General features: G+C 54.1%; 27 non-coding genes across 27 annotated transcripts; all 27 read right to left on the minus strand.

Annotated features, from left to right (window-relative positions):
- Nucleotides 1-161: 161 nt before the first annotated feature.
- Trnal-uag (transfer RNA leucine (anticodon UAG)) lies at nucleotides 162-243 on the minus strand. Its single transcript has one exon. It is a non-coding gene; the product is annotated as a tRNA-Leu (tRNA).
- Nucleotides 244-978: 735 nt separating this feature from the next.
- Nucleotides 979-1050, minus strand: Trnah-gug (transfer RNA histidin (anticodon GUG)). Its single transcript has one exon. It is a non-coding gene; the product is annotated as a tRNA-His (tRNA).
- Nucleotides 1051-1430: 380 nt separating this feature from the next.
- Trnae-cuc (transfer RNA glutamic acid (anticodon CUC)) lies at nucleotides 1431-1502 on the minus strand. Its single transcript has one exon. It is a non-coding gene; the product is annotated as a tRNA-Glu (tRNA).
- A 445-nt stretch (nucleotides 1503-1947) lies between these two features.
- On the minus strand, nucleotides 1948-2029 carry Trnal-uag (transfer RNA leucine (anticodon UAG)). Its single transcript has one exon. It is a non-coding gene; the product is annotated as a tRNA-Leu (tRNA).
- A 735-nt stretch (nucleotides 2030-2764) lies between these two features.
- Trnah-gug (transfer RNA histidin (anticodon GUG)) lies at nucleotides 2765-2836 on the minus strand. Its single transcript has one exon. It is a non-coding gene; the product is annotated as a tRNA-His (tRNA).
- Nucleotides 2837-3216: 380 nt separating this feature from the next.
- Trnae-cuc (transfer RNA glutamic acid (anticodon CUC)) lies at nucleotides 3217-3288 on the minus strand. The gene has a single exon. It is a non-coding gene; the product is annotated as a tRNA-Glu (tRNA).
- Nucleotides 3289-3733: 445 nt separating this feature from the next.
- Nucleotides 3734-3815, minus strand: Trnal-uag (transfer RNA leucine (anticodon UAG)). The gene has a single exon. It is a non-coding gene; the product is annotated as a tRNA-Leu (tRNA).
- Nucleotides 3816-4550: 735 nt separating this feature from the next.
- On the minus strand, nucleotides 4551-4622 carry Trnah-gug (transfer RNA histidin (anticodon GUG)). Its single transcript has one exon. It is a non-coding gene; the product is annotated as a tRNA-His (tRNA).
- Nucleotides 4623-5002: 380 nt separating this feature from the next.
- Trnae-cuc (transfer RNA glutamic acid (anticodon CUC)) lies at nucleotides 5003-5074 on the minus strand. The gene has a single exon. It is a non-coding gene; the product is annotated as a tRNA-Glu (tRNA).
- A 445-nt stretch (nucleotides 5075-5519) lies between these two features.
- Nucleotides 5520-5601, minus strand: Trnal-uag (transfer RNA leucine (anticodon UAG)). Its single transcript has one exon. It is a non-coding gene; the product is annotated as a tRNA-Leu (tRNA).
- A 735-nt stretch (nucleotides 5602-6336) lies between these two features.
- Nucleotides 6337-6408, minus strand: Trnah-gug (transfer RNA histidin (anticodon GUG)). The gene has a single exon. It is a non-coding gene; the product is annotated as a tRNA-His (tRNA).
- Nucleotides 6409-6788: 380 nt separating this feature from the next.
- Trnae-cuc (transfer RNA glutamic acid (anticodon CUC)) lies at nucleotides 6789-6860 on the minus strand. The gene has a single exon. It is a non-coding gene; the product is annotated as a tRNA-Glu (tRNA).
- A 445-nt stretch (nucleotides 6861-7305) lies between these two features.
- Trnal-uag (transfer RNA leucine (anticodon UAG)) lies at nucleotides 7306-7387 on the minus strand. The gene has a single exon. It is a non-coding gene; the product is annotated as a tRNA-Leu (tRNA).
- A 735-nt stretch (nucleotides 7388-8122) lies between these two features.
- Nucleotides 8123-8194, minus strand: Trnah-gug (transfer RNA histidin (anticodon GUG)). Its single transcript has one exon. It is a non-coding gene; the product is annotated as a tRNA-His (tRNA).
- Nucleotides 8195-8574: 380 nt separating this feature from the next.
- On the minus strand, nucleotides 8575-8646 carry Trnae-cuc (transfer RNA glutamic acid (anticodon CUC)). Its single transcript has one exon. It is a non-coding gene; the product is annotated as a tRNA-Glu (tRNA).
- A 445-nt stretch (nucleotides 8647-9091) lies between these two features.
- Trnal-uag (transfer RNA leucine (anticodon UAG)) lies at nucleotides 9092-9173 on the minus strand. Its single transcript has one exon. It is a non-coding gene; the product is annotated as a tRNA-Leu (tRNA).
- Nucleotides 9174-9908: 735 nt separating this feature from the next.
- On the minus strand, nucleotides 9909-9980 carry Trnah-gug (transfer RNA histidin (anticodon GUG)). Its single transcript has one exon. It is a non-coding gene; the product is annotated as a tRNA-His (tRNA).
- Nucleotides 9981-10360: 380 nt separating this feature from the next.
- Trnae-cuc (transfer RNA glutamic acid (anticodon CUC)) lies at nucleotides 10361-10432 on the minus strand. The gene has a single exon. It is a non-coding gene; the product is annotated as a tRNA-Glu (tRNA).
- Nucleotides 10433-10877: 445 nt separating this feature from the next.
- Trnal-uag (transfer RNA leucine (anticodon UAG)) lies at nucleotides 10878-10959 on the minus strand. Its single transcript has one exon. It is a non-coding gene; the product is annotated as a tRNA-Leu (tRNA).
- Nucleotides 10960-11694: 735 nt separating this feature from the next.
- Trnah-gug (transfer RNA histidin (anticodon GUG)) lies at nucleotides 11695-11766 on the minus strand. Its single transcript has one exon. It is a non-coding gene; the product is annotated as a tRNA-His (tRNA).
- A 380-nt stretch (nucleotides 11767-12146) lies between these two features.
- Nucleotides 12147-12218, minus strand: Trnae-cuc (transfer RNA glutamic acid (anticodon CUC)). The gene has a single exon. It is a non-coding gene; the product is annotated as a tRNA-Glu (tRNA).
- A 445-nt stretch (nucleotides 12219-12663) lies between these two features.
- Trnal-uag (transfer RNA leucine (anticodon UAG)) lies at nucleotides 12664-12745 on the minus strand. Its single transcript has one exon. It is a non-coding gene; the product is annotated as a tRNA-Leu (tRNA).
- A 735-nt stretch (nucleotides 12746-13480) lies between these two features.
- Nucleotides 13481-13552, minus strand: Trnah-gug (transfer RNA histidin (anticodon GUG)). The gene has a single exon. It is a non-coding gene; the product is annotated as a tRNA-His (tRNA).
- A 380-nt stretch (nucleotides 13553-13932) lies between these two features.
- On the minus strand, nucleotides 13933-14004 carry Trnae-cuc (transfer RNA glutamic acid (anticodon CUC)). Its single transcript has one exon. It is a non-coding gene; the product is annotated as a tRNA-Glu (tRNA).
- Nucleotides 14005-14449: 445 nt separating this feature from the next.
- On the minus strand, nucleotides 14450-14531 carry Trnal-uag (transfer RNA leucine (anticodon UAG)). The gene has a single exon. It is a non-coding gene; the product is annotated as a tRNA-Leu (tRNA).
- Nucleotides 14532-15266: 735 nt separating this feature from the next.
- On the minus strand, nucleotides 15267-15338 carry Trnah-gug (transfer RNA histidin (anticodon GUG)). Its single transcript has one exon. It is a non-coding gene; the product is annotated as a tRNA-His (tRNA).
- Nucleotides 15339-15718: 380 nt separating this feature from the next.
- Trnae-cuc (transfer RNA glutamic acid (anticodon CUC)) lies at nucleotides 15719-15790 on the minus strand. The gene has a single exon. It is a non-coding gene; the product is annotated as a tRNA-Glu (tRNA).
- Between the last annotated feature and the right edge of the window lie 129 nt (nucleotides 15791-15919).

The following is a 15919-nucleotide window of genomic DNA, read 5'->3' on the forward strand; positions in this document are numbered from 1 at the left end:
GGCAGCTGTGGGATTGGAACCCACGCCTCCGAAGAGAATGGTGCCTGACACCAGCGCCTTAGACCGCTCGGCCACGCTACCTACACAACACGCGCGTCACAAGAGCTGCGTCCTACCCCACGAGAACACACCGCAACGGCACAAAAATGAGACGTAAAAAGTGGCAACGGTGGGATTCGAACCCACGCCTCCGAAGAGACTGGTGCCTAAAACCAGCGCCTTAGACCGCTCGGCCACGTTACCGTTGCAGCAGCAGCGGCAAAACGTTTCCTTTGTACTACAAAGATCACTTCGAAATGGAAGTATCTTGGCATGTATTTCCACTGCTCTCCCACTGGAAGCGTCCCTTTAGGCCATCCACAGCAAGAAAAAGCCGTGCCCGCCGCATGGTAGCGACGCCACTTGTCTGTAGCTGTCGCAGTTAAGGAGACAGCGTCAAGAGACGTTTTCGTGCCGTGACCAGGTTTCGAACCTGGGCTTTCCGTAACCACTAAATTATCGTAGCTGTAACTGTCAGGCGGAGCTAGAATGCTCCATGTGTCAAACATATGTGAGCTCAAGGAGGTTACACTTGAAGAAAAAGCGGCAGGTTAACGCGATCACAGCGAAACCCCCGACAGCTACAGGACTCGAAACCGCGCCAACAGAGAGACTGGTGCCTTAAACCAGCGCCTTAAAGCGCTCGGCCACGCTACATGCGCTGCTTGGTGCGCCAGTGTTCCTAGCATTTGTACAAACAGTGCACGCCACAGCTTCCTGTTCTGCTGGGACTGGCTGCTCATCCATCGCACTTCAAACAACTGCCCTTTTCGACTACAGAGAGCAGCGGACGTCTGCGCTCTGGGAGGCGACATTACGTGTTGGGGATGAAGTGGTAGTGCAAACTGCGGCCTGCGGAACACGAGTGAAAAAATCAAGAGAGTACTGTCATTTCGAGTACTCGTCATTGCAACGGCAGCAAGGCAAAACTTTCAAAATTGCCGTGACCAGAATTCGAACCTGGGTTATTGCGGCCACAACGCAATGTCCTAACCACTAGACGATCACGGCCATGGCCACGGAGGCGCCCGCGAAGGCAGCTGGCTGGAATGCAAGTGGCGATACCCAGCAAAGCCTAGGCCAAGGTGTACGCCACAGCAGTGTCAGACACGGTCTCCATCACATGTATACGAGCAAATGAACGTGCCTGCGCTGTCAGGACACTAACTACAGTGGTTAGCTGCATTCACCTCCGTGGCAATGTCTTGCAGTCCCCCAAGCCTCTTGACTACAGGTATGTGGCTGGATAACAAGTGGATAGACGCTTCATCTCTCTCGCCGTCAGGTGTTGCCGTGAATCATACTTAACGTAGCTTTCTGCACGCGTCAGCGTAGCGTCAGTCGAGCAAAGTCGAGACAAGTCGCATAAGAGGAGCAACAAAAACGCGCAATTCCGGTACCGGGAATCGAACCCGGGCCTCCTGGGTGAGAGCCAGGTATCCTAGCCACTAGACCACACCGGATAACGACGGCAGTGCTCTTTCCAGCGAACGCAGCAGCCACGCACGGTTAACTGACGACAACTGTAAAAAATCCACTCTCTCGCGTTATAGAACGGCGTGCTCCGGACGCATTTCGTGGAGACGAACGCCAGCAATGATGAGAGCAAAAGGTGCCTACAAATGCTGTCGTTGCACCACGCACTGTTCTACGACCATTCACCAAGCAGACGCTCACGCCTTGTTGTGCTGCTTCCTTTGCGGGCAATGAGTGCATCTGCCTTCGACACAGGAGACATTACACGCTTGGCAGCTGTGGGATTGGAACCCACGCCTCCGAAGAGAATGGTGCCTGACACCAGCGCCTTAGACCGCTCGGCCACGCTACCTACACAACACGCGCGTCACAAGAGCTGCGTCCTACCCCACGAGAACACACCGCAACGGCACAAAAATGAGACGTAAAAAGTGGCAACGGTGGGATTCGAACCCACGCCTCCGAAGAGACTGGTGCCTAAAACCAGCGCCTTAGACCGCTCGGCCACGTTACCGTTGCAGCAGCAGCGGCAAAACGTTTCCTTTGTACTACAAAGATCACTTCGAAATGGAAGTATCTTGGCATGTATTTCCACTGCTCTCCCACTGGAAGCGTCCCTTTAGGCCATCCACAGCAAGAAAAAGCCGTGCCCGCCGCATGGTAGCGACGCCACTTGTCTGTAGCTGTCGCAGTTAAGGAGACAGCGTCAAGAGACGTTTTCGTGCCGTGACCAGGTTTCGAACCTGGGCTTTCCGTAACCACTAAATTATCGTAGCTGTAACTGTCAGGCGGAGCTAGAATGCTCCATGTGTCAAACATATGTGAGCTCAAGGAGGTTACACTTGAAGAAAAAGCGGCAGGTTAACGCGATCACAGCGAAACCCCCGACAGCTACAGGACTCGAAACCGCGCCAACAGAGAGACTGGTGCCTTAAACCAGCGCCTTAAAGCGCTCGGCCACGCTACATGCGCTGCTTGGTGCGCCAGTGTTCCTAGCATTTGTACAAACAGTGCACGCCACAGCTTCCTGTTCTGCTGGGACTGGCTGCTCATCCATCGCACTTCAAACAACTGCCCTTTTCGACTACAGAGAGCAGCGGACGTCTGCGCTCTGGGAGGCGACATTACGTGTTGGGGATGAAGTGGTAGTGCAAACTGCGGCCTGCGGAACACGAGTGAAAAAATCAAGAGAGTACTGTCATTTCGAGTACTCGTCATTGCAACGGCAGCAAGGCAAAACTTTCAAAATTGCCGTGACCAGAATTCGAACCTGGGTTATTGCGGCCACAACGCAATGTCCTAACCACTAGACGATCACGGCCATGGCCACGGAGGCGCCCGCGAAGGCAGCTGGCTGGAATGCAAGTGGCGATACCCAGCAAAGCCTAGGCCAAGGTGTACGCCACAGCAGTGTCAGACACGGTCTCCATCACATGTATACGAGCAAATGAACGTGCCTGCGCTGTCAGGACACTAACTACAGTGGTTAGCTGCATTCACCTCCGTGGCAATGTCTTGCAGTCCCCCAAGCCTCTTGACTACAGGTATGTGGCTGGATAACAAGTGGATAGACGCTTCATCTCTCTCGCCGTCAGGTGTTGCCGTGAATCATACTTAACGTAGCTTTCTGCACGCGTCAGCGTAGCGTCAGTCGAGCAAAGTCGAGACAAGTCGCATAAGAGGAGCAACAAAAACGCGCAATTCCGGTACCGGGAATCGAACCCGGGCCTCCTGGGTGAGAGCCAGGTATCCTAGCCACTAGACCACACCGGATAACGACGGCAGTGCTCTTTCCAGCGAACGCAGCAGCCACGCACGGTTAACTGACGACAACTGTAAAAAATCCACTCTCTCGCGTTATAGAACGGCGTGCTCCGGACGCATTTCGTGGAGACGAACGCCAGCAATGATGAGAGCAAAAGGTGCCTACAAATGCTGTCGTTGCACCACGCACTGTTCTACGACCATTCACCAAGCAGACGCTCACGCCTTGTTGTGCTGCTTCCTTTGCGGGCAATGAGTGCATCTGCCTTCGACACAGGAGACATTACACGCTTGGCAGCTGTGGGATTGGAACCCACGCCTCCGAAGAGAATGGTGCCTGACACCAGCGCCTTAGACCGCTCGGCCACGCTACCTACACAACACGCGCGTCACAAGAGCTGCGTCCTACCCCACGAGAACACACCGCAACGGCACAAAAATGAGACGTAAAAAGTGGCAACGGTGGGATTCGAACCCACGCCTCCGAAGAGACTGGTGCCTAAAACCAGCGCCTTAGACCGCTCGGCCACGTTACCGTTGCAGCAGCAGCGGCAAAACGTTTCCTTTGTACTACAAAGATCACTTCGAAATGGAAGTATCTTGGCATGTATTTCCACTGCTCTCCCACTGGAAGCGTCCCTTTAGGCCATCCACAGCAAGAAAAAGCCGTGCCCGCCGCATGGTAGCGACGCCACTTGTCTGTAGCTGTCGCAGTTAAGGAGACAGCGTCAAGAGACGTTTTCGTGCCGTGACCAGGTTTCGAACCTGGGCTTTCCGTAACCACTAAATTATCGTAGCTGTAACTGTCAGGCGGAGCTAGAATGCTCCATGTGTCAAACATATGTGAGCTCAAGGAGGTTACACTTGAAGAAAAAGCGGCAGGTTAACGCGATCACAGCGAAACCCCCGACAGCTACAGGACTCGAAACCGCGCCAACAGAGAGACTGGTGCCTTAAACCAGCGCCTTAAAGCGCTCGGCCACGCTACATGCGCTGCTTGGTGCGCCAGTGTTCCTAGCATTTGTACAAACAGTGCACGCCACAGCTTCCTGTTCTGCTGGGACTGGCTGCTCATCCATCGCACTTCAAACAACTGCCCTTTTCGACTACAGAGAGCAGCGGACGTCTGCGCTCTGGGAGGCGACATTACGTGTTGGGGATGAAGTGGTAGTGCAAACTGCGGCCTGCGGAACACGAGTGAAAAAATCAAGAGAGTACTGTCATTTCGAGTACTCGTCATTGCAACGGCAGCAAGGCAAAACTTTCAAAATTGCCGTGACCAGAATTCGAACCTGGGTTATTGCGGCCACAACGCAATGTCCTAACCACTAGACGATCACGGCCATGGCCACGGAGGCGCCCGCGAAGGCAGCTGGCTGGAATGCAAGTGGCGATACCCAGCAAAGCCTAGGCCAAGGTGTACGCCACAGCAGTGTCAGACACGGTCTCCATCACATGTATACGAGCAAATGAACGTGCCTGCGCTGTCAGGACACTAACTACAGTGGTTAGCTGCATTCACCTCCGTGGCAATGTCTTGCAGTCCCCCAAGCCTCTTGACTACAGGTATGTGGCTGGATAACAAGTGGATAGACGCTTCATCTCTCTCGCCGTCAGGTGTTGCCGTGAATCATACTTAACGTAGCTTTCTGCACGCGTCAGCGTAGCGTCAGTCGAGCAAAGTCGAGACAAGTCGCATAAGAGGAGCAACAAAAACGCGCAATTCCGGTACCGGGAATCGAACCCGGGCCTCCTGGGTGAGAGCCAGGTATCCTAGCCACTAGACCACACCGGATAACGACGGCAGTGCTCTTTCCAGCGAACGCAGCAGCCACGCACGGTTAACTGACGACAACTGTAAAAAATCCACTCTCTCGCGTTATAGAACGGCGTGCTCCGGACGCATTTCGTGGAGACGAACGCCAGCAATGATGAGAGCAAAAGGTGCCTACAAATGCTGTCGTTGCACCACGCACTGTTCTACGACCATTCACCAAGCAGACGCTCACGCCTTGTTGTGCTGCTTCCTTTGCGGGCAATGAGTGCATCTGCCTTCGACACAGGAGACATTACACGCTTGGCAGCTGTGGGATTGGAACCCACGCCTCCGAAGAGAATGGTGCCTGACACCAGCGCCTTAGACCGCTCGGCCACGCTACCTACACAACACGCGCGTCACAAGAGCTGCGTCCTACCCCACGAGAACACACCGCAACGGCACAAAAATGAGACGTAAAAAGTGGCAACGGTGGGATTCGAACCCACGCCTCCGAAGAGACTGGTGCCTAAAACCAGCGCCTTAGACCGCTCGGCCACGTTACCGTTGCAGCAGCAGCGGCAAAACGTTTCCTTTGTACTACAAAGATCACTTCGAAATGGAAGTATCTTGGCATGTATTTCCACTGCTCTCCCACTGGAAGCGTCCCTTTAGGCCATCCACAGCAAGAAAAAGCCGTGCCCGCCGCATGGTAGCGACGCCACTTGTCTGTAGCTGTCGCAGTTAAGGAGACAGCGTCAAGAGACGTTTTCGTGCCGTGACCAGGTTTCGAACCTGGGCTTTCCGTAACCACTAAATTATCGTAGCTGTAACTGTCAGGCGGAGCTAGAATGCTCCATGTGTCAAACATATGTGAGCTCAAGGAGGTTACACTTGAAGAAAAAGCGGCAGGTTAACGCGATCACAGCGAAACCCCCGACAGCTACAGGACTCGAAACCGCGCCAACAGAGAGACTGGTGCCTTAAACCAGCGCCTTAAAGCGCTCGGCCACGCTACATGCGCTGCTTGGTGCGCCAGTGTTCCTAGCATTTGTACAAACAGTGCACGCCACAGCTTCCTGTTCTGCTGGGACTGGCTGCTCATCCATCGCACTTCAAACAACTGCCCTTTTCGACTACAGAGAGCAGCGGACGTCTGCGCTCTGGGAGGCGACATTACGTGTTGGGGATGAAGTGGTAGTGCAAACTGCGGCCTGCGGAACACGAGTGAAAAAATCAAGAGAGTACTGTCATTTCGAGTACTCGTCATTGCAACGGCAGCAAGGCAAAACTTTCAAAATTGCCGTGACCAGAATTCGAACCTGGGTTATTGCGGCCACAACGCAATGTCCTAACCACTAGACGATCACGGCCATGGCCACGGAGGCGCCCGCGAAGGCAGCTGGCTGGAATGCAAGTGGCGATACCCAGCAAAGCCTAGGCCAAGGTGTACGCCACAGCAGTGTCAGACACGGTCTCCATCACATGTATACGAGCAAATGAACGTGCCTGCGCTGTCAGGACACTAACTACAGTGGTTAGCTGCATTCACCTCCGTGGCAATGTCTTGCAGTCCCCCAAGCCTCTTGACTACAGGTATGTGGCTGGATAACAAGTGGATAGACGCTTCATCTCTCTCGCCGTCAGGTGTTGCCGTGAATCATACTTAACGTAGCTTTCTGCACGCGTCAGCGTAGCGTCAGTCGAGCAAAGTCGAGACAAGTCGCATAAGAGGAGCAACAAAAACGCGCAATTCCGGTACCGGGAATCGAACCCGGGCCTCCTGGGTGAGAGCCAGGTATCCTAGCCACTAGACCACACCGGATAACGACGGCAGTGCTCTTTCCAGCGAACGCAGCAGCCACGCACGGTTAACTGACGACAACTGTAAAAAATCCACTCTCTCGCGTTATAGAACGGCGTGCTCCGGACGCATTTCGTGGAGACGAACGCCAGCAATGATGAGAGCAAAAGGTGCCTACAAATGCTGTCGTTGCACCACGCACTGTTCTACGACCATTCACCAAGCAGACGCTCACGCCTTGTTGTGCTGCTTCCTTTGCGGGCAATGAGTGCATCTGCCTTCGACACAGGAGACATTACACGCTTGGCAGCTGTGGGATTGGAACCCACGCCTCCGAAGAGAATGGTGCCTGACACCAGCGCCTTAGACCGCTCGGCCACGCTACCTACACAACACGCGCGTCACAAGAGCTGCGTCCTACCCCACGAGAACACACCGCAACGGCACAAAAATGAGACGTAAAAAGTGGCAACGGTGGGATTCGAACCCACGCCTCCGAAGAGACTGGTGCCTAAAACCAGCGCCTTAGACCGCTCGGCCACGTTACCGTTGCAGCAGCAGCGGCAAAACGTTTCCTTTGTACTACAAAGATCACTTCGAAATGGAAGTATCTTGGCATGTATTTCCACTGCTCTCCCACTGGAAGCGTCCCTTTAGGCCATCCACAGCAAGAAAAAGCCGTGCCCGCCGCATGGTAGCGACGCCACTTGTCTGTAGCTGTCGCAGTTAAGGAGACAGCGTCAAGAGACGTTTTCGTGCCGTGACCAGGTTTCGAACCTGGGCTTTCCGTAACCACTAAATTATCGTAGCTGTAACTGTCAGGCGGAGCTAGAATGCTCCATGTGTCAAACATATGTGAGCTCAAGGAGGTTACACTTGAAGAAAAAGCGGCAGGTTAACGCGATCACAGCGAAACCCCCGACAGCTACAGGACTCGAAACCGCGCCAACAGAGAGACTGGTGCCTTAAACCAGCGCCTTAAAGCGCTCGGCCACGCTACATGCGCTGCTTGGTGCGCCAGTGTTCCTAGCATTTGTACAAACAGTGCACGCCACAGCTTCCTGTTCTGCTGGGACTGGCTGCTCATCCATCGCACTTCAAACAACTGCCCTTTTCGACTACAGAGAGCAGCGGACGTCTGCGCTCTGGGAGGCGACATTACGTGTTGGGGATGAAGTGGTAGTGCAAACTGCGGCCTGCGGAACACGAGTGAAAAAATCAAGAGAGTACTGTCATTTCGAGTACTCGTCATTGCAACGGCAGCAAGGCAAAACTTTCAAAATTGCCGTGACCAGAATTCGAACCTGGGTTATTGCGGCCACAACGCAATGTCCTAACCACTAGACGATCACGGCCATGGCCACGGAGGCGCCCGCGAAGGCAGCTGGCTGGAATGCAAGTGGCGATACCCAGCAAAGCCTAGGCCAAGGTGTACGCCACAGCAGTGTCAGACACGGTCTCCATCACATGTATACGAGCAAATGAACGTGCCTGCGCTGTCAGGACACTAACTACAGTGGTTAGCTGCATTCACCTCCGTGGCAATGTCTTGCAGTCCCCCAAGCCTCTTGACTACAGGTATGTGGCTGGATAACAAGTGGATAGACGCTTCATCTCTCTCGCCGTCAGGTGTTGCCGTGAATCATACTTAACGTAGCTTTCTGCACGCGTCAGCGTAGCGTCAGTCGAGCAAAGTCGAGACAAGTCGCATAAGAGGAGCAACAAAAACGCGCAATTCCGGTACCGGGAATCGAACCCGGGCCTCCTGGGTGAGAGCCAGGTATCCTAGCCACTAGACCACACCGGATAACGACGGCAGTGCTCTTTCCAGCGAACGCAGCAGCCACGCACGGTTAACTGACGACAACTGTAAAAAATCCACTCTCTCGCGTTATAGAACGGCGTGCTCCGGACGCATTTCGTGGAGACGAACGCCAGCAATGATGAGAGCAAAAGGTGCCTACAAATGCTGTCGTTGCACCACGCACTGTTCTACGACCATTCACCAAGCAGACGCTCACGCCTTGTTGTGCTGCTTCCTTTGCGGGCAATGAGTGCATCTGCCTTCGACACAGGAGACATTACACGCTTGGCAGCTGTGGGATTGGAACCCACGCCTCCGAAGAGAATGGTGCCTGACACCAGCGCCTTAGACCGCTCGGCCACGCTACCTACACAACACGCGCGTCACAAGAGCTGCGTCCTACCCCACGAGAACACACCGCAACGGCACAAAAATGAGACGTAAAAAGTGGCAACGGTGGGATTCGAACCCACGCCTCCGAAGAGACTGGTGCCTAAAACCAGCGCCTTAGACCGCTCGGCCACGTTACCGTTGCAGCAGCAGCGGCAAAACGTTTCCTTTGTACTACAAAGATCACTTCGAAATGGAAGTATCTTGGCATGTATTTCCACTGCTCTCCCACTGGAAGCGTCCCTTTAGGCCATCCACAGCAAGAAAAAGCCGTGCCCGCCGCATGGTAGCGACGCCACTTGTCTGTAGCTGTCGCAGTTAAGGAGACAGCGTCAAGAGACGTTTTCGTGCCGTGACCAGGTTTCGAACCTGGGCTTTCCGTAACCACTAAATTATCGTAGCTGTAACTGTCAGGCGGAGCTAGAATGCTCCATGTGTCAAACATATGTGAGCTCAAGGAGGTTACACTTGAAGAAAAAGCGGCAGGTTAACGCGATCACAGCGAAACCCCCGACAGCTACAGGACTCGAAACCGCGCCAACAGAGAGACTGGTGCCTTAAACCAGCGCCTTAAAGCGCTCGGCCACGCTACATGCGCTGCTTGGTGCGCCAGTGTTCCTAGCATTTGTACAAACAGTGCACGCCACAGCTTCCTGTTCTGCTGGGACTGGCTGCTCATCCATCGCACTTCAAACAACTGCCCTTTTCGACTACAGAGAGCAGCGGACGTCTGCGCTCTGGGAGGCGACATTACGTGTTGGGGATGAAGTGGTAGTGCAAACTGCGGCCTGCGGAACACGAGTGAAAAAATCAAGAGAGTACTGTCATTTCGAGTACTCGTCATTGCAACGGCAGCAAGGCAAAACTTTCAAAATTGCCGTGACCAGAATTCGAACCTGGGTTATTGCGGCCACAACGCAATGTCCTAACCACTAGACGATCACGGCCATGGCCACGGAGGCGCCCGCGAAGGCAGCTGGCTGGAATGCAAGTGGCGATACCCAGCAAAGCCTAGGCCAAGGTGTACGCCACAGCAGTGTCAGACACGGTCTCCATCACATGTATACGAGCAAATGAACGTGCCTGCGCTGTCAGGACACTAACTACAGTGGTTAGCTGCATTCACCTCCGTGGCAATGTCTTGCAGTCCCCCAAGCCTCTTGACTACAGGTATGTGGCTGGATAACAAGTGGATAGACGCTTCATCTCTCTCGCCGTCAGGTGTTGCCGTGAATCATACTTAACGTAGCTTTCTGCACGCGTCAGCGTAGCGTCAGTCGAGCAAAGTTGAGACAAGTCGCATAAGAGGAGCAACAAAAACGCGCAATTCCGGTACCGGGAATCGAACCCGGGCCTCCTGGGTGAGAGCCAGGTATCCTAGCCACTAGACCACACCGGATAACGACGGCAGTGCTCTTTCCAGCGAACGCAGCAGCCACGCACGGTTAACTGACGACAACTGTAAAAAATCCACTCTCTCGCGTTATAGAACGGCGTGCTCCGGACGCATTTCGTGGAGACGAACGCCAGCAATGATGAGAGCAAAAGGTGCCTACAAATGCTGTCGTTGCACCACGCACTGTTCTACGACCATTCACCAAGCAGACGCTCACGCCTTGTTGTGCTGCTTCCTTTGCGGGCAATGAGTGCATCTGCCTTCGACACAGGAGACATTACACGCTTGGCAGCTGTGGGATTGGAACCCACGCCTCCGAAGAGAATGGTGCCTGACACCAGCGCCTTAGACCGCTCGGCCACGCTACCTACACAACACGCGCGTCACAAGAGCTGCGTCCTACCCCACGAGAACACACCGCAACGGCACAAAAATGAGACGTAAAAAGTGGCAACGGTGGGATTCGAACCCACGCCTCCGAAGAGACTGGTGCCTAAAACCAGCGCCTTAGACCGCTCGGCCACGTTACCGTTGCAGCAGCAGCGGCAAAACGTTTCCTTTGTACTACAAAGATCACTTCGAAATGGAAGTATCTTGGCATGTATTTCCACTGCTCTCCCACTGGAAGCGTCCCTTTAGGCCATCCACAGCAAGAAAAAGCCGTGCCCGCCGCATGGTAGCGACGCCACTTGTCTGTAGCTGTCGCAGTTAAGGAGACAGCGTCAAGAGACGTTTTCGTGCCGTGACCAGGTTTCGAACCTGGGCTTTCCGTAACCACTAAATTATCGTAGCTGTAACTGTCAGGCGGAGCTAGAATGCTCCATGTGTCAAACATATGTGAGCTCAAGGAGGTTACACTTGAAGAAAAAGCGGCAGGTTAACGCGATCACAGCGAAACCCCCGACAGCTACAGGACTCGAAACCGCGCCAACAGAGAGACTGGTGCCTTAAACCAGCGCCTTAAAGCGCTCGGCCACGCTACATGCGCTGCTTGGTGCGCCAGTGTTCCTAGCATTTGTACAAACAGTGCACGCCACAGCTTCCTGTTCTGCTGGGACTGGCTGCTCATCCATCGCACTTCAAACAACTGCCCTTTTCGACTACAGAGAGCAGCGGACGTCTGCGCTCTGGGAGGCGACATTACGTGTTGGGGATGAAGTGGTAGTGCAAACTGCGGCCTGCGGAACACGAGTGAAAAAATCAAGAGAGTACTGTCATTTCGAGTACTCGTCATTGCAACGGCAGCAAGGCAAAACTTTCAAAATTGCCGTGACCAGAATTCGAACCTGGGTTATTGCGGCCACAACGCAATGTCCTAACCACTAGACGATCACGGCCATGGCCACGGAGGCGCCCGCGAAGGCAGCTGGCTGGAATGCAAGTGGCGATACCCAGCAAAGCCTAGGCCAAGGTGTACGCCACAGCAGTGTCAGACACGGTCTCCATCACATGTATACGAGCAAATGAACGTGCCTGCGCTGTCAGGACACTAACTACAGTGGTTAGCTGCATTCACCTCCGTGGCAATGTCTTGCAGTCCCCCAAGCCTCTTGACTACAGGTATGTGGCTGGATAACAAGTGGATAGACGCTTCATCTCTCTCGCCGTCAGGTGTTGCCGTGAATCATACTTAACGTAGCTTTCTGCACGCGTCAGCGTAGCGTCAGTCGAGCAAAGTCGAGACAAGTCGCATAAGAGGAGCAACAAAAACGCGCAATTCCGGTACCGGGAATCGAACCCGGGCCTCCTGGGTGAGAGCCAGGTATCCTAGCCACTAGACCACACCGGATAACGACGGCAGTGCTCTTTCCAGCGAACGCAGCAGCCACGCACGGTTAACTGACGACAACTGTAAAAAATCCACTCTCTCGCGTTATAGAACGGCGTGCTCCGGACGCATTTCGTGGAGACGAACGCCAGCAATGATGAGAGCAAAAGGTGCCTACAAATGCTGTCGTTGCACCACGCACTGTTCTACGACCATTCACCAAGCAGACGCTCACGCCTTGTTGTGCTGCTTCCTTTGCGGGCAATGAGTGCATCTGCCTTCGACACAGGAGACATTACACGCTTGGCAGCTGTGGGATTGGAACCCACGCCTCCGAAGAGAATGGTGCCTGACACCAGCGCCTTAGACCGCTCGGCCACGCTACCTACACAACACGCGCGTCACAAGAGCTGCGTCCTACCCCACGAGAACACACCGCAACGGCACAAAAATGAGACGTAAAAAGTGGCAACGGTGGGATTCGAACCCACGCCTCCGAAGAGACTGGTGCCTAAAACCAGCGCCTTAGACCGCTCGGCCACGTTACCGTTGCAGCAGCAGCGGCAAAACGTTTCCTTTGTACTACAAAGATCACTTCGAAATGGAAGTATCTTGGCATGTATTTCCACTGCTCTCCCACTGGAAGCGTCCCTTTAGGCCATCCACAGCAAGAAAAAGCCGTGCCCGCCGCATGGTAGCGACGCCACTTGTCTGTAGCTGTCGCAGTTAAGGAGACAGCGTCAAGAGACGTTTTCGTGCCGTGACCAGGTTTCGAACCTGGGCTTTCCGTAACCACTAAATTATCGTAGCTGTAACTGTCAGGCGGAGCTAGAATGCTCCATGTGTCAAACATATGTGAGCTCAAGGAGGTTACACTTGAAGAAAAAGCGGCAGGTTAACGCGATCACAGCGAAACCCCCGACAGCTACAGGACTCGAAACCGCGCCAACAGAGAGACTGGTGCCTTAAACCAGCGCCTTAAAGCGCTCGGCCACGCTACATGCGCTGCTTGGTGCGCCAGTGTTCCTAGCATTTGTACAAACAGTGCACGCCACAGCTTCCTGTTCTGCTGGGACTGGCTGCTCATCCATCGCACTTCAAACAACTGCCCTTTTCGACTACAGAGAGCAGCGGACGTCTGCGCTCTGGGAGGCGACATTACGTGTTGGGGATGAAGTGGTAGTGCAAACTGCGGCCTGCGGAACACGAGTGAAAAAATCAAGAGAGTACTGTCATTTCGAGTACTCGTCATTGCAACGGCAGCAAGGCAAAACTTTCAAAATTGCCGTGACCAGAATTCGAACCTGGGTTATTGCGGCCACAACGCAATGTCCTAACCACTAGACGATCACGGCCATGGCCACGGAGGCGCCCGCGAAGGCAGCTGGCTGGAATGCAAGTGGCGATACCCAGCAAAGCCTAGGCCAAGGTGTACGCCACAGCAGTGTCAGACACGGTCTCCATCACATGTATACGAGCAAATGAACGTGCCTGCGCTGTCAGGACACTAACTACAGTGGTTAGCTGCATTCACCTCCGTGGCAATGTCTTGCAGTCCCCCAAGCCTCTTGACTACAGGTATGTGGCTGGATAACAAGTGGATAGACGCTTCATCTCTCTCGCCGTCAGGTGTTGCCGTGAATCATACTTAACGTAGCTTTCTGCACGCGTCAGCGTAGCGTCAGTCGAGCAAAGTCGAGACAAGTCGCATAAGAGGAGCAACAAAAACGCGCAATTCCGGTACCGGGAATCGAACCCGGGCCTCCTGGGTGAGAGCCAGGTATCCTAGCCACTAGACCACACCGGATAACGACGGCAGTGCTCTTTCCAGCGAACGCAGCAGCCACGCACGGTTAACTGACGACAACTGTAAAAAATCCACTCTCTCGCGTTATAGAACGGCGTGCTCCGGACGCATTTCGTGGAGACGAACGCCAGCAATGATGAGAGCAAAAGGTGCCTACAAATGCTGTCGTTGCACCACGCACTGTTCTACGACCATTCACCAAGCAGACGCTCACGCCTTGTTGTGCTGCTTCCTTTGCGGGCAATGAGTGCATCTGCCTTCGACACAGGAGACATTACACGCTTGGCAGCTGTGGGATTGGAACCCACGCCTCCGAAGAGAATGGTGCCTGACACCAGCGCCTTAGACCGCTCGGCCACGCTACCTACACAACACGCGCGTCACAAGAGCTGCGTCCTACCCCACGAGAACACACCGCAACGGCACAAAAATGAGACGTAAAAAGTGGCAACGGTGGGATTCGAACCCACGCCTCCGAAGAGACTGGTGCCTAAAACCAGCGCCTTAGACCGCTCGGCCACGTTACCGTTGCAGCAGCAGCGGCAAAACGTTTCCTTTGTACTACAAAGATCACTTCGAAATGGAAGTATCTTGGCATGTATTTCCACTGCTCTCCCACTGGAAGCGTCCCTTTAGGCCATCCACAGCAAGAAAAAGCCGTGCCCGCCGCATGGTAGCGACGCCACTTGTCTGTAGCTGTCGCAGTTAAGGAGACAGCGTCAAGAGACGTTTTCGTGCCGTGACCAGGTTTCGAACCTGGGCTTTCCGTAACCACTAAATTATCGTAGCTGTAACTGTCAGGCGGAGCTAGAATGCTCCATGTGTCAAACATATGTGAGCTCAAGGAGGTTACACTTGAAGAAAAAGCGGCAGGTTAACGCGATCACAGCGAAACCCCCGACAGCTACAGGACTCGAAACCGCGCCAACAGAGAGACTGGTGCCTTAAACCAGCGCCTTAAAGCGCTCGGCCACGCTACATGCGCTGCTTGGTGCGCCAGTGTTCCTAGCATTTGTACAAACAGTGCACGCCACAGCTTCCTGTTCTGCTGGGACTGGCTGCTCATCCATCGCACTTCAAACAACTGCCCTTTTCGACTACAGAGAGCAGCGGACGTCTGCGCTCTGGGAGGCGACATTACGTGTTGGGGATGAAGTGGTAGTGCAAACTGCGGCCTGCGGAACACGAGTGAAAAAATCAAGAGAGTACTGTCATTTCGAGTACTCGTCATTGCAACGGCAGCAAGGCAAAACTTTCAAAATTGCCGTGACCAGAATTCGAACCTGGGTTATTGCGGCCACAACGCAATGTCCTAACCACTAGACGATCACGGCCATGGCCACGGAGGCGCCCGCGAAGGCAGCTGGCTGGAATGCAAGTGGCGATACCCAGCAAAGCCTAGGCCAAGGTGTACGCCACAGCAGTGTCAGACACGGTCTCCATCACATGTATACGAGCAAATGAACGTGCCTGCGCTGTCAGGACACTAACTACAGTGGTTAGCTGCATTCACCTCCGTGGCAATGTCTTGCAGTCCCCCAAGCCTCTTGACTACAGGTATGTGGCTGGATAACAAGTGGATAGACGCTTCATCTCTCTCGCCGTCAGGTGTTGCCGTGAATCATACTTAACGTAGCTTTCTGCACGCGTCAGCGTAGCGTCAGTCGAGCAAAGTCGAGACAAGTCGCATAAGAGGAGCAACAAAAACGCGCAATTCCGGTACCGGGAATCGAACCCGGGCCTCCTGGGTGAGAGCCAGGTATCCTAGCCACTAGACCACACCGGATAACGACGGCAGTGCTCTTTCCAGCGAACGCAGCAGCCACGCACGGTTAACTGACGACAACTGTAAAAAATCCACTCTCTCGCGTTATAGAACGGCGTGCTCCGGACGCATTTCGTGGAGACGAACGCC

This window comes from Schistocerca serialis, chromosome 1 (genome assembly GCF_023864345.2).
Source record: "Schistocerca serialis cubense isolate TAMUIC-IGC-003099 chromosome 1, iqSchSeri2.2, whole genome shotgun sequence".
In the NCBI taxonomy this organism is placed as follows: domain Eukaryota; kingdom Metazoa; phylum Arthropoda; class Insecta; order Orthoptera; family Acrididae; genus Schistocerca; species Schistocerca serialis.